Raw genomic sequence first — 13,752 nt, 5'->3', positions numbered from 1 at the left:
AGAGAGAGAGAGAGAGAGAGAGAGAGAGAGAGAGAGAGAGAGAGAGAGAAACTAGCACACTGTTTCGCTCTGTCAGTCCCAGAACTACCCACCTCTCTAGTTGAAGACAGTATTGATGACATATAGGCCCAAGGTCCCTGAATTGTCTTTTTCCCTTTCTTCTCTTTCATTTCTTATTCTCCAAACACATCTTACAACATAAAGATGTCGACAAGATGAGATTAATATCAAAACACCTCAGTATTCTTTGTAAAGTAGCAAGGGAGTTAGCACTCTGAAATGGGAAGTCACAGGGGAAGGGTTGGGGGCATGAGAAAAGAAAGTCTGGAACAGTAAATATAATAATTTAATACTCAACTAAAAATGGATAAATGGTATTCTGTGTAGCAGAGCCTGGTTGAGCTTAGATGGCATAATTTTGTCGATTACTGATTCAAAAAATAGCTAAGAAGTCAGATTAATGGAGTTACTGAGTGTTTGGGGTTAGCAGGGCTAGTATTAGGGAAGGAAAAGGAATAAAAATTTATTGGTTGGAGACTATATGCTTAAAATGGGTATCTGTTAGATCAAGATGTGGTGGGAGGAATGTGGAGCTAGTACAGTGAGGGTAGGCTAGGAAAGAAGGGCTTAAGATGAAAGGTAAAAGACAGGCTTTGTAGTGATGATGAAATGGGAGGAGGGCAGGACATACTTGTTCAGACAAAAATTTCCCATTTCCAATTCTCGTGAGAAGAGTGGTTTTAAATAGTGTTGAGTTCTAAGATGTGGACACCTGGTAAGTGTCCTAAATATAATTTGAAGATATTCAAAGAACTATGGGAGTATCAAAAGGGTTATCATTGCAATCTGTAAGAATGATTGCAGGAAAAGGAATGGTAAAAATTGTAAGGCAAATCCTGAAATCATGAAGAAAGATGGTATTCTTCTGGAGATAACTGTAAAAAGAATTGTGACAGGTTCATATGATAGCTTGAGATTCAGAGCATCTGGTGAGGGTCTTAGATTTTTTTTCAAAATCCCCTCATTTTACAGTGGAGAAAACTAAGGTCCACAGAAATATAAGTGAATTTTTTTTCTTTATTTTTATTGTCTCCCCGATTAGATCATGTGCTCCTTGGGAACAGGGACTATGTTATATTTTTCTTTGTATCACTAGCCGATAACTATGCCTGTAAGAGATTAATATATGTTAATTGACTCTGACTCTTTGACCTAGTACATATAGCTAGCAAGTTATAGAGCTAGAATTTGAATTTCTGCTCAGTTCTTCTGACTGAATCCATGATACAGTGGTTTTGGAGGAGAGGATATTAACTGATATTGGCAGAACAAGGGTTTAAAGGTGGTAGTGGAGAAAGAAATGTGTATACCAACTTCTTAAGGTATGTAGTTTTTTTTTCCTGGTATCAATACCAGATTATGTCTACGTAATATATATGGCATAAAATGGTAACAATCATACAATGTAAGAATTCAAAAGAAACTTCAAGTCCATTTACTATCACTCCCTTATTTGGCAGATTAAAGAATTAAGGTTCTAGAAAAGAGTAAGTGAATGACTTATCTAAGGTCATTGGTTGGGTGGCTATATCCCTTAAGAATTGAAAACTCACGGAAAACATGAAATGATAATGCTGCCATTTAACTTCTCAGGTCAAAGTTTTCTTTGCAATAAAATAAAGATAATACTTTCACTACTAACCTCACCACATTATTGTTTAATTGCTACTGTTATTGTGATGTAGGAAAATGGTACATTTTACATTGAACTTTAGAGTTTCCATATACCTTACTCAGGTCCCTTGAGAGCAGAAGACAGTCTTCTGCCTTTCTTTGTATATGTAATATACATATGCTAATGAAAGAGCACCTATAATAATAGGATCTCCCTTACAGAGTTGTTGTAGGGATTAAGTCAAATTGTATAAAGTGATTTTTATACCTTCAAGCTGTATATAAAAGCTATTACTGTTGTTATCACTAGAAGGGAAAACATATTGCGGGGGTGGGGTGGGGGTGGGGAGGGAGGGTTAGGGTAGTGGAATTGGAAGATATTTACTTAGCTGATATACCATGTAAATTAGAGCCAGAGGCAGTCTGCTATAGTGGACTAGAAATCTGACTCGAGTCAGAGATCTGGGTTCAAATCCTGACTCTCCTTGCTAGCTGATTCAGGACAAAGTATTTTCATTTGAGACTTCTTCTAAGATTATTCAAATACTCCAAGGATCTTTTTCAGATCCCCAGGATACAATTTAATAACATGGAAGAGTAAAAAGAAGAAAACATTAGAATGAAGCAGTTTTGTGACTTTGGACCATTTAAGCTGTAATATCTCTAAAATTAGGCCTCTGACCTAAGCAAACAGAACATTTGATCAGAAGAGCCCTTGTTCAAATCCAGACTTTGGTTCTGGGCCTCAACTTCATTGTCTGTAAAATGAGGAGTTTGAACTAATTTATCTCTGAAGCTCCTTCAGAGCTCCAAAATCAAGGGACCTAAGTCCCTTCCAATTCTAAGATTCCATGCCTAAATGTAACCCAAGACATAGCAGTTCTGTGGGACCCACCTCAGAAAATAGTGTAGTGAAACGTGTTTATACTACCATCTTTAGATAGATCTATTTATGTTCGTAATTACTGAAAATACCTAACAACTAAAATGTGTAACTAGTGACACGGAGACAGTATAAAAACATAGAAAAATTGACCTTGGGAATGACAAATTGAAATTCTTGATAGCTTCTGCTTCTCTGAGCTTCCTAAGTGAGAGATGGCAGGGAGTCAGGAATTCATCTAAGCAAGAAAAGAAATTTAGGCATAAGGACCCAGAGCTATGAGTCAGATATGCTCAAGAGGTTTGGTCCCATGGCTGATGAATGGAGTATTGAAAAGTGGGATGGAGAGGGGGGCAGGCTACAAGTGGCAGTAATACATATTTAGTTCAGTTCAAGGTTGATATTTTAAGGACTCACTGATATAATTAATAGCAATCGTGAAAGGTATAAAAATCAGTAATTCCTGAACATATTTCTACCTTGGAACTAATCCACTCTATTCCCGTAATGTCATTTCTACAGAAAGAGTTATCATTGTTGGCTTTCTTCAAATGCCCATTGATTCCTTGCCTTTTATATAACAAATGAGTGTTTTTATGTTTTGTGGGTTTAGAGGTTCTTAGTTTGATTTTTTTTTTCCTTCCCATGCCAGATGGACAGCTTTAGAAACAGAAGTCCCTTTTCCTGCTTAACTATTCAGGGAGCTCAGTTAAAGGTGTTGGCTCTGATCTCTGATGTCCCAAATGATTTGGTTTCTGCTTACTTCAGGAATACATAGTAAATATATTAAGTCTCCTACCCAGATTCAACGCCTGTGGGGCCCTCCTTAATTAGTCCCTTCTCTTTACTGGCTTTCATTTAGCCAGGGATTATTATTACTTACAGGATCACATTGTCATGGAATTTCAAGATAAATAGAACTTCATTTTTCAGAGGAGAACCCTGAAGCATAGAAAGGTTAAATGATTTCCTCAACTCTGCTTAATGGTAAAGGAACAAACCTGATCAGAGCCCCTAGGATAGACCTTATGTAACTTTGATTATTCTGTATGAATGATGGTATCTTAAGAAAAATTGATAGCAAGACTCTGGAATGTAGAGCAATAATGTTATGCTATGGCTGCATAAGGCACTGAGTTGATTAGATACAGTTGACTTTTAGCCACTTCTCCTTTTATAAATGCTTCAATGTATGAAGCATTTATTAAGCACTTACTATATGCAAAGTACTGGTCAAAGTGCCAAAGATAAAAATAGGAAATGAAGACAGTTCCTACTCTCATAAAATGTATTTTAGTGGGGAAGATAACACATAGTGAAGATTGTAGGTGGAAATCCGATGGAAAAGGACCCATGGTCTTTAGTCTGCAACAGGAAAGCAGATGTTGAAACCTCTTCTTTAATCTCATCTTCATTGGTAAAATCATATCAGTTTCCGATGTTGGACCATTAGATGGTGCCAAGGATTTTGGTGGCAAGAACTTTCTTCAGTAGATTGCATCACGTGCAGGAGCGATTGCCAGGCTGCCTATAGTACCTGTGTGAATATAATGATGCATGGTGATGGTGAAAAATGATGCACTCAAATAGCAGCTGGAACTTTTAGTCAGTGCTGCAGACTTGAGAGGAATCATGGCATAATGGATGGAGAAATGGCTAGGAAGCTCAGAAGGCCTGGGCTCATCTCATCTCTGATACATGTGACCCTAAAAAATTCATTTAACCTCTCTCTGGCCAGGCAGCTCTTTGAAAGTCTAAGTTTCAGAGAAAGTATGAACCCACATGAACAGAGGGAGCTTACGGTTTCCTAGAAGAAATCACAAATCTATTTTCTATCCCTATCTCTACTGAAGAAAAAAAATATTTCCAAATGAAAGTTGCAACAGTGAAGGGGTAGGAAAAAGGAAAAACAGAGGTGGATTTGATATGACCATAAAGATCAGAAATGGAAGAGAACCAAATCCAACAGTCTTATTTTACAGGGAACAAAATTAAGGTCCAAACAAGCATTCATGTGCCCAGAGTTACAGAAGGAGTCAGGAACAGATTTTCTCTCAGAATGATTTGGTTCCAAATTGTATATTAACTCAACCATGGCACACAGTCCCTTGAGTGTATCTCTTTTATTTCCATGATCCAATCAAATATCTATCTGGTTCATCACAAGCATGGAACAAAAAAGAGTTTGTTTCCTCCATGTTGGTGATGCTTTTTCTGGCACTCCTACCCTTGGATCTTTCCAGGGTCACCCTCTGATGATAACAACTCCCCTGCCTCTGTCTTTTCTATCATTCCTTTGCTAGATGCCTAAAAAGGATAAAAATAACTATTGTAAAGTAACAAGAATTGATATGTATTATATTTCTATATATTTTTATATTTTATAAAATTAAATAAAATGTAAAGACTATATGTAAAAAAAACTTTTGAACTCAAGTCTTCCTGACCACACTGTACTTCCTAGCTGTCTCATTTACTTGTGACCTGTGTGACATTGGGCAGATCACTTAACCTCCTTGGGCCTCAACTTCCTTATGTATAAAATAACAGCCGTAATCTCTAGACCAAAGAGCAGGGGCAAATGAAACTTCATTCAAATTCAACCTAGTCCAATTGTGGATGTGTTTTTCCAGCCAGGGTGAAGCCCCAGACATATTCCTAAGCCTAGGTTATATGTGCAGATTTGAGGAAACTGTCCTGGTTTCTGCCATGACAAACAGATTGTATATTTCATACTAGGAAGACATGGAGAGCTTCTGTAGTAAAATGAATGGAAGATAGACTCAAGAGGGAAGAGACTTGAGGCACACGGGTCAACCAGAAGGCTATCACAATTGTCCAGCCTGTAAGTCACATGGTCCTTTTTACTCAATGGGACTGACTAGTCTCATAATCTCATTAATAGGTCAATAGTGTATTTGCAAATGATGAATTCCCAAGCCAGATAAACCGAGTCTAAGTTTTAAAAGTTTTCTGATATCAAAACTCCGTTTTAGTGCAAGCAAGCAGCTTTTTTTTTCACACTTCAAGATCACCAAAGCAAGTTGGTACTTGAATATTGTTACAATCATCCCCATCATCTTAAGTGTCTTTATGCCTCCTTATTGGAGCAGGCTTTCTGGTGACAGCTGGAGGTTGCACTGAGCCAACTAGCTTTCCTTTGCCAATGCCTGTACTATTTAGACTCCCGTGGATGTCTCTGGCTGTGTTCAGAATCAAAGCCATCAGACTCTGATTTATTAAATTTTGGGCAAGGTACTGCTAATCAAATTCCTTTTTAGTGTTATAATTCTAAGACAAATAGTTCCAGCTTCTTATTACAACTTATTTCATTTTAATGATAAGGGTACAACAATATCATCATCATCATCATCATCATCATCATCATCATCATTGTATTATACAACACAGGTAAATCTTAGCTTACCTCAGTATTGTGGTGAAGCCCCTAAGAACAAATATACCATGGTGTCCTTTCATTGGGATTAAGATCTTCTGATGATGTAGTCAGGGCCATTATTTGTGGCAAAGTTTGGGTCATTCCCAATTTCTGCACCATGTTTGACCAGTATATACGAAGCAAGATCACCCACTGACAAAACAGATATTAGGTTTCTAAGTTTACAAACCTGTTTTGGCTTCTGCCAGAGCCAAATTGTTTTATTATCATTGACAGTGGTGGTGGTGGTGTATTATCCCATCGTCTATATATTATAGCCTTTCATCCTAATTCATACATCCTTAAAGAGTGTTTGTTGAATATCATTAAACTTAGATTTTTCTCACTGTTTATACTCTTTTTCTTTAATTCAAAGAAAAGTTTTATTTAGGAACTTGGCAGTCATCAACAAATATGAACATTTCCATATACAAAGAGGGAAAGAAAATGGAGGAGTTGCATGTAAGGCTGTGAATCTGCCATGTATGTTTTCTCTAAGCATATAGGAACTTTAAAATCTAAGTGCCAACATAGTCTTTCTTGTCTATATCCCCTTCTGAATATACTCTGCTTTCCTTTGTGGATTTTTACCATGTTTCACTAATCATAGTCTTTCTACAAAGTTGAAGTGGTTTTAGTTGTCAAGATGCTTGCCAGGTACTGGGGAATTATTTTTAAAAGACAGTCTCTCCCCTCAAGAGACTTGAATTTTATTCTGTGTGTGTTTACATGTATGTAAATGTGTAAATTGAACACAGGTGACTTCAAAGGAAAGCAAGTTGTTTGTGTGGTACCTCTACTTATCACAGGAAAATCTGTTCCACTAGGGAAGTATAAAATTAATCATGGTAATAATTATAGCATGATTTATATAGCAACTCCTCATTTTGATTAATCACTATTGCCAGGTTTCCTCAATAGTGAAATGTTAAGCTCTCTTTGTCAAGAGACAGGTAGGATTTATTTTCATGATAGCAACATGTATAGTATTAAGTGAAAACAGAATTGATTTTAAATTAGCAAAGGAAAAGCTCTTCTGTCATTGACAAAATTCAATTTGTAAAAAAAGATTTGTAAGTTAAATGGAGAAATCTCAACATCTTTAAAGCCATATATACATCAATAATTGTAGTATGCGTGATTTTGTCAAGGTAGGTGTTCTCCAGGAATGCAGATTTCAACGCTTTCCCTCTTTATGCTTCAAAAAAGTTTCTATGATTTAATAACTCAATATCATCATCACCTTTTCCTCCTGCTTCTCTTTCTCCTCCTCCTCCTCCTTCTTCTCCTCCCTCTGTCATCATCGCCTTCTTCTTTGGCTTCTTCCTTCTTCTCTTACTGTTTCTCTGCCCTTTTGCAGTCTTTCTTCCATTCCTGGAATCTATTCCCTCTTAGAATCCCTAGCTTCCTTCAAGGTTCGAATCAAACACCACTTTTCAAAGGGGCTGCTTTCCTGATCCCCACTCTCCAGCTTCTAGAGCTGAGGCCTCTCATCCTTCCCACTGATCCCTCTCATTCCTTCCCAAAGATATGCTGTAATTTCTAGAAAATCTCTTTCCTAGAAAACTTGATACCTTTATGCAAAAGTGATAAAAATTTCTAGCCAATTGGAATAGACTTGTTACCTAGCATATTTCACTTTATCAAACAGTTCCAAAGACTTTTTGTACTACTTCTTAAGGTCTATGACTGACTAAGATGTATTCTTATTTAAAGCTAAAATGGGGTGGAATAAAGCTATCCCACCCTTATTCACTGACATGTATACATACTCTCTTGCTGTATAGATTGTAAGATTCTTGATGGCAAAGACAATTTACTTTATATCTTCGCATCCCTAGCACTTAGCACAGTTCAAGGCATGTAGCTGGCATTTAATGTGTTCACTAGCTAATTGATTTAGTCCATTTTCTAACTAATAGGAAAGCAAACAGCAACAGCAAAATTCCCCTGATCATTCTCCAGTCACCAGAAGCACACCTATTTCTTGCCATAAAATATCACAGCTGTTATTAAGTGAAAATGGAAACCAGTTTATGGTGTGAAATTTGGCACAAGAATTAAATCATCAATGGGCAGTATCTTTGAAGATGGAGGACAAATATAGCCTAGCAGGTGCAGCTTTAATTAGCTGCCTTCATTGAAATCCTCTTGTGGGCAGTATAATCCCACTTTGAAGGAGTTCCAGATAACAGCATGATTCTGTTATATGAGGGAGAGAGCTGTATGGTCTAAGTCAGACGATGGCAAGTGCATCGTGGGCAACTTCATGTCAAAAACAGAGGCATGAAATTGGGGGTGGGGAGATCATCTCTTTGCAATTGTGGCAGTCATTTGGGACTGGATGGGGTTATTGATGGACTTGAACTTGCATTTATGACCATTGTGTTACTGAAACATTCATTATCCGGTAAATTTAACTTAGACTAGATTGCTAGCTATGCAGTGGTCATAATTCTCTTCAATTTGTACAATTTATTCAAGCAGTAATAAGAGATACACATTCTAAGTTCAAAAAATACATGCCATTATTCATAATTTCTACACCAAGCCAGTAAGACTTATGCTTCTTTATAGTGAAAATTTCTCCAAAATATCTGTATGCTTTCTATGCATATTCACATACACCTGAGACTAGATTGCAGAGAGAACTTTGAGAGTGATGAATGACATTACAGATATGAGAGGGGGGTGAATATTAAGTGGTGAGAGATGCTAATTTGAAGTTCATATATTTTAACATGCCTCAAAGGATTCATTAAAATTTCAGACTAGCAAGAAAAAAAGCATACATTTTGTGAATGGAAATTTCAGAGTTTCAAGGCTACGCTGAGAATGCATTTTTTTCTTCTGACTTTGATTACATGTATTTGTTCATATCCTATAGTTTTGTGATTCTGTGTGCTTTACATTTTTTGGCAAGGTAATGCTGTTTACAAGCTGAAATGTTTTTAAAATACAATATTTTGTGGGATCATGAAAATTAACTTTGATAGAAATTGCATAATCTACTCACAGCTGTGAAATATTTTATGATGAGGCCAAATAGACTCAGCCATATTTAAGGAGTTTATAGAAGGGGCAACAAAATTGAACTTTATGTCATGAAACTATGTACTTCTGTGTAAGAGTATTTGGGAGAGGATAAAAGCTAAGGGAAACATAAGTGACAGTCTTAAGGTAATATACAGATGGACAATTTATGCTTAATATATTCACTTATATCTTTCATGAGCTATTGTTCTCTATTGCCAACTGTTTTTTGGACTTTTTAAACAGGGATGTCCCATTGGCATCTCAAGTTGACTTTCAAAATGGAGCCCATTTTCATTTCTCAAAATACCCATCCTTTTCCTAAAATTCCCTATTAATTTGGAGAGTGACCTCATATTTTCAGTCAACCAGGTTTTTGGCCGTGGTGGCATCTTCAACTCTTTCCTCTTGCTCCACAAATCAAAATGCCATTTTTTAAACCAAGTATTCCTATCATAATTTCTCTTGCCTTTATCCCTTTTCCTTTACTTATACAGTCACCACCAGGATTGAGGCATTTGTCCCCTCTCACCAGAACTTCTTCAGTAGCTTTCTGTGTGGTCTCCCTGCCTCAAGCCTTTCCTCACTCCAAACCATCCTCCAAACAGCTACCAACGGGATTTTCCTAAAACACACTGCTAAGATCACATTTTCCTTTCATACAAAATCAAAACAAAACAAAATAACATCCAGCAGCTCTCTTTTGCTTCAAGGATCAAATATAAAATCCCTTGTTCTACAGTTTTTTAATTTTAATTTTTTGCTTTTTGGAAGGGTAAAGGTAGGGAAATTGAGGATAAGTGACTTGACCAAGGTCACACAGCTAGTAAGTGTTAAGTGTCTGAGGCCAGATTTGAACTCAGGTCCTCCTGACTCCAGGGCCAGTGCTCTATTCACTGGGCCACCTATCACATGATGCTGCATCTCCCTTTGCCTCTTCACTAGCTTTTCCCATGTACGGAATGAGCTCCATTCACCCTTTTGCCTCTTCAAATTCCCATTTTCCTTCAAAATTCAGCTCAGGTGCTACCTTCTTTGTAAAATCTATCCTTGCCCTTACTCTTCTGCTGATGTTCCACCTTCCAAAATTAACAGGTATTCATTTTGTATATGTTCTCTATTACATTTCTAAATAGAATGTAAGCTCCTTGAGAACACAACATTTAGCACAGTGTGGCCTATGGGGAGTAAACAGAAGAAATGGATGATGAGTTCCTGTAACCATTCATTCTCTAGCTAAAAGGCAAGACATATAGAAATGGGAGGCTTAAAATTCTGAAAAAACTATTGGAAGTCTCATTTTGCTAAATGTCAGGAGTAGTGAGATGAGAATATGCTTCAAAGTTCTCAGTGAAGTCAAGTCTTTTTTTTTTTGAGGGGGAAAGCAAGGCAATTGGGATTAAGTGATTTGCGAAAAGTCACACAGCTAGTATGTCAAGTGTCTGAGGTCAGATTTGAACTCAGGTCCTCCTGACTTCAGAGCCGGTGCTCTATTCATTGCACCACCTCGCCGCCCCAGAGTCAAGTCTTTCAGAAGAATTATGCCCCAGGTTAATAGCAGAAACTATCATAAATTCAGTTGTTGAGGCAATGTCAGTAATGTTATAGGAATCATGGCAGTAGGTGAGTTACTGCAATTTAGAAGTCAGCAAGTCACTGTCTTTAAAAAAAAAAAAAGAAAGAAAGGTAGATTGCAGCAAGTATAGATTGATGATACTTAAATTGTCCAAAATCTGTGAAATAGGTTATTAAACAGATGGCTTGTACATTTGGGAAAGCAAGTTGTGATCATTATAAACCAGCCTAAGCTCAATAAGGATAAGGCAGTGAGAGAGTATCTTCATTTTCATTATGACAGATTTACTATACTGGTCAATTAGGAGAAGAGTGTTTTTATCATTAATCTGAGTTTCAGTAAGGTGTTTGACATTTTTTAGTGCTATCCATGTCGGTCAACAAGCATTTATTAAGTGGTAGGAGGGGTGGGTGACAGTGCAGTTTGGTAGATCCCTAACAGGTTTATTGGTTATATAAAGCAGCTAGGTGGCATGGTTGATACAGAACTGAGACCAAAATCAGGAAGACCTGCCTTCAAATGCAGTTGCAGACAGTTACTAGCTGTGTGACTCTGGGGCAAGTCACTTAACCTCCAATTCCCTCAGTTTCTTCATATGTAAAATGGGGGAAATAATAGCATCTATTTCCCAGGATGGCTGTTGTAGCACCACTTTGATATTCATAGCATCTTTAGTGGCTATGGAGATGCTGGGGTAATTCTGAATAGCAAAATATAACAGACTCTCCATGTGTAAGACAGAAGCAAAATGTATATTCAAGCACCAGAAAGCCAAATCCCAGCATCACAAAGTCAAATCCATCATAGCAACAAAGAAATTTATACACAATAGCAATGCAGAGGGCACCACCATCCCCAAGCCTTCCCCCTGCTGGGGACTTCACACAAATGAACAGTCACAGCTCACTGCCTGCTTTCTCTCTCTCCCTCAGTTCTAACTATTCTGACCAACTTCCTCTGGGCTGTACTGCACCCTTCATGCTCCAATTGCTTGGCAAGCTCCTCCCACCACAGACTCTCATGACTCAAGCTTCCATGTGACTCAAGCAGGTCACATGGGTCTGTTAATAAATGGGAAAGATCTTCCCATTTACATTACCATTACAGTTGTGAAGATCAAATAATTGTAAAGCAATGTTACATTATAACTACTATATAAATGTTCATTTCCTTCTCTTCCCATATCCAAAAACTGTTTTGATGTGAACTTAGTAGTATGTCATCAAAGACACAATTCATTTCCGCATTACAGAATTTCACAGGTAATTTTACTACAACTCTCATTTTATGAATGTGGAAATTGAGATCCGGAGAGCTTTAGTGAGGAAGTACATTATATTGGAAAGAGCACTGGATTTGGAGTCAAGGGACATGGGTTCAAATGCTGGCCCTGCCAATTTAATGCTAAGCCTCAATTTCCTCATTACAGTAATGAAATTAGTCTAAAATACTTAAGATTCCTTATAGTTCTAAATATCAGACACTATACCATTCTCAAAGTCAGCGATTTAGTAAGGAACAGAGCTAGTATCAAAGTCTACATTTCTTGATTTGCAGTTCATTGCTTTTTGTTTTGTTTTGTTTTGTACAGGCATACTTTGGAGATATTTTCAGTTTGGTTTCATACCACCATAATAAAGCAAATATTGTAATAAAGCAAGTCATATGAATTTTTTGGTTTTCCAGTGCATATGAAAGTTTTGTTTACACTATACTGTAGTCAATTAAATATGCAATAGTATTATGTCTTAAAATATAATGTATATATTTCAAGTAAAAATATTTTATGTTAGAAGATGCTAACCATCATGTGAGCCTGCACCTGGTTGTAATCTTCTTTGCCAATTGAGGATTTTGCCTTGATATTGATGGCTGCTGACTGATCAGGGTGGTGGGGTAGCTGTGACAATTTCCTAAAATAAGACAATGAAGTCTGTACCATCGATTGACTTTTGCTTTCACTTGAACACGTGGAGGCCTTATTACTGGGCCTAACTTCAGTATCATTGTGTTTCAGGGTATAGGAAGCCAGAGGAAAGAGAGAACCATGGGGGAACAACCTATCTGTGGAGCAGTTTGCTGTCTCAAATGGGTGTGGTTTGTAGCACCTCAAGACAATTACAATAGTAACATCAAAAATCACTGATCACAGGGCAGCATAAAAAATAATAATAATGAGAGAGTTTGAAATATTGCAAGAATTACCAAAATGTGACATACAGATAGGATGTGAGCACATGTTGTTGGAAAAATGGTGCCAATAGACTTGCTCTCTCTTGGGTTGCCACAAACCTACAATTTGTTAAAACAAACAAACACAACAAGACAAAAAACACAGTATCTGTGAAGCCTAATAAAGCAAAGCACAATAAAATGAAGTAGCCTGTAATGATACCACGCTATCTCCATTCAACATATTTAGCAATAAATCAAATAAAACTACAGATGCTACACTCATAAAATGTGTAACTCAATATATAGGCATGTAGATAGCTTAGTAATATTTCCTACCTTCAGAGTCAGGAAGTCTTGAGTTCAAATCCTGCCTCAGAAACTTATTATATGTTTACCCTAGACAAGTCACTAAACTTCCCTCTGCTTCTCTTTCCTCATCTATAAAATAAAGATAGGAATAGCACCTACCTTCCAGAGTGGTTGTGAGGACTGAATGAGGTGCCAGAGAGCTCAGCTCAGTGCTGGGCACATAGTAAGGTTTATATAAATATTAGCCATCATTGTAATTGTTAATAATATTAATTATTATATAATATTACATATTATAGGTTATAAATTATTACATCAATTATCCATATTCTTATCATCACTTCTCTCAGCTTTAATTTCCAAAAAATAGTGCTAATAATAGCATCTATCCCATAGGATTGAGGCACTTATCAGCCGTGTGACTCCGAGCAAGTCACTTAACCCTGTGTGCTTCAGTTTCCGCATCTGTAAAATGAACTGGAGAAGGAAATGGTCACCCTGGTATCTTTGCCAAGAAAACCCCAATTAGGGTCACAAAGAGTTAGACATGACTGAAATGACTTAACAACAATAAAAATGAGGGGCAGCTAGGTGACAGAGTGTATTAAAGGACTGGGCCTGAAGTTAGGAGGACCTGAATTCAAATCTGGCCACAGACACTTA

This window comes from Petaurus breviceps, unplaced genomic scaffold, assembly GCF_028583685.1.
Source record: "Petaurus breviceps papuanus isolate PSGF00001 unplaced genomic scaffold, PetGlider_PUasm1.0 118, whole genome shotgun sequence".
Taxonomy (NCBI): Eukaryota; Metazoa; Chordata; class Mammalia; order Diprotodontia; family Petauridae; genus Petaurus; species Petaurus breviceps.
Note: the sequence above shows the minus strand (reverse complement) of the source record.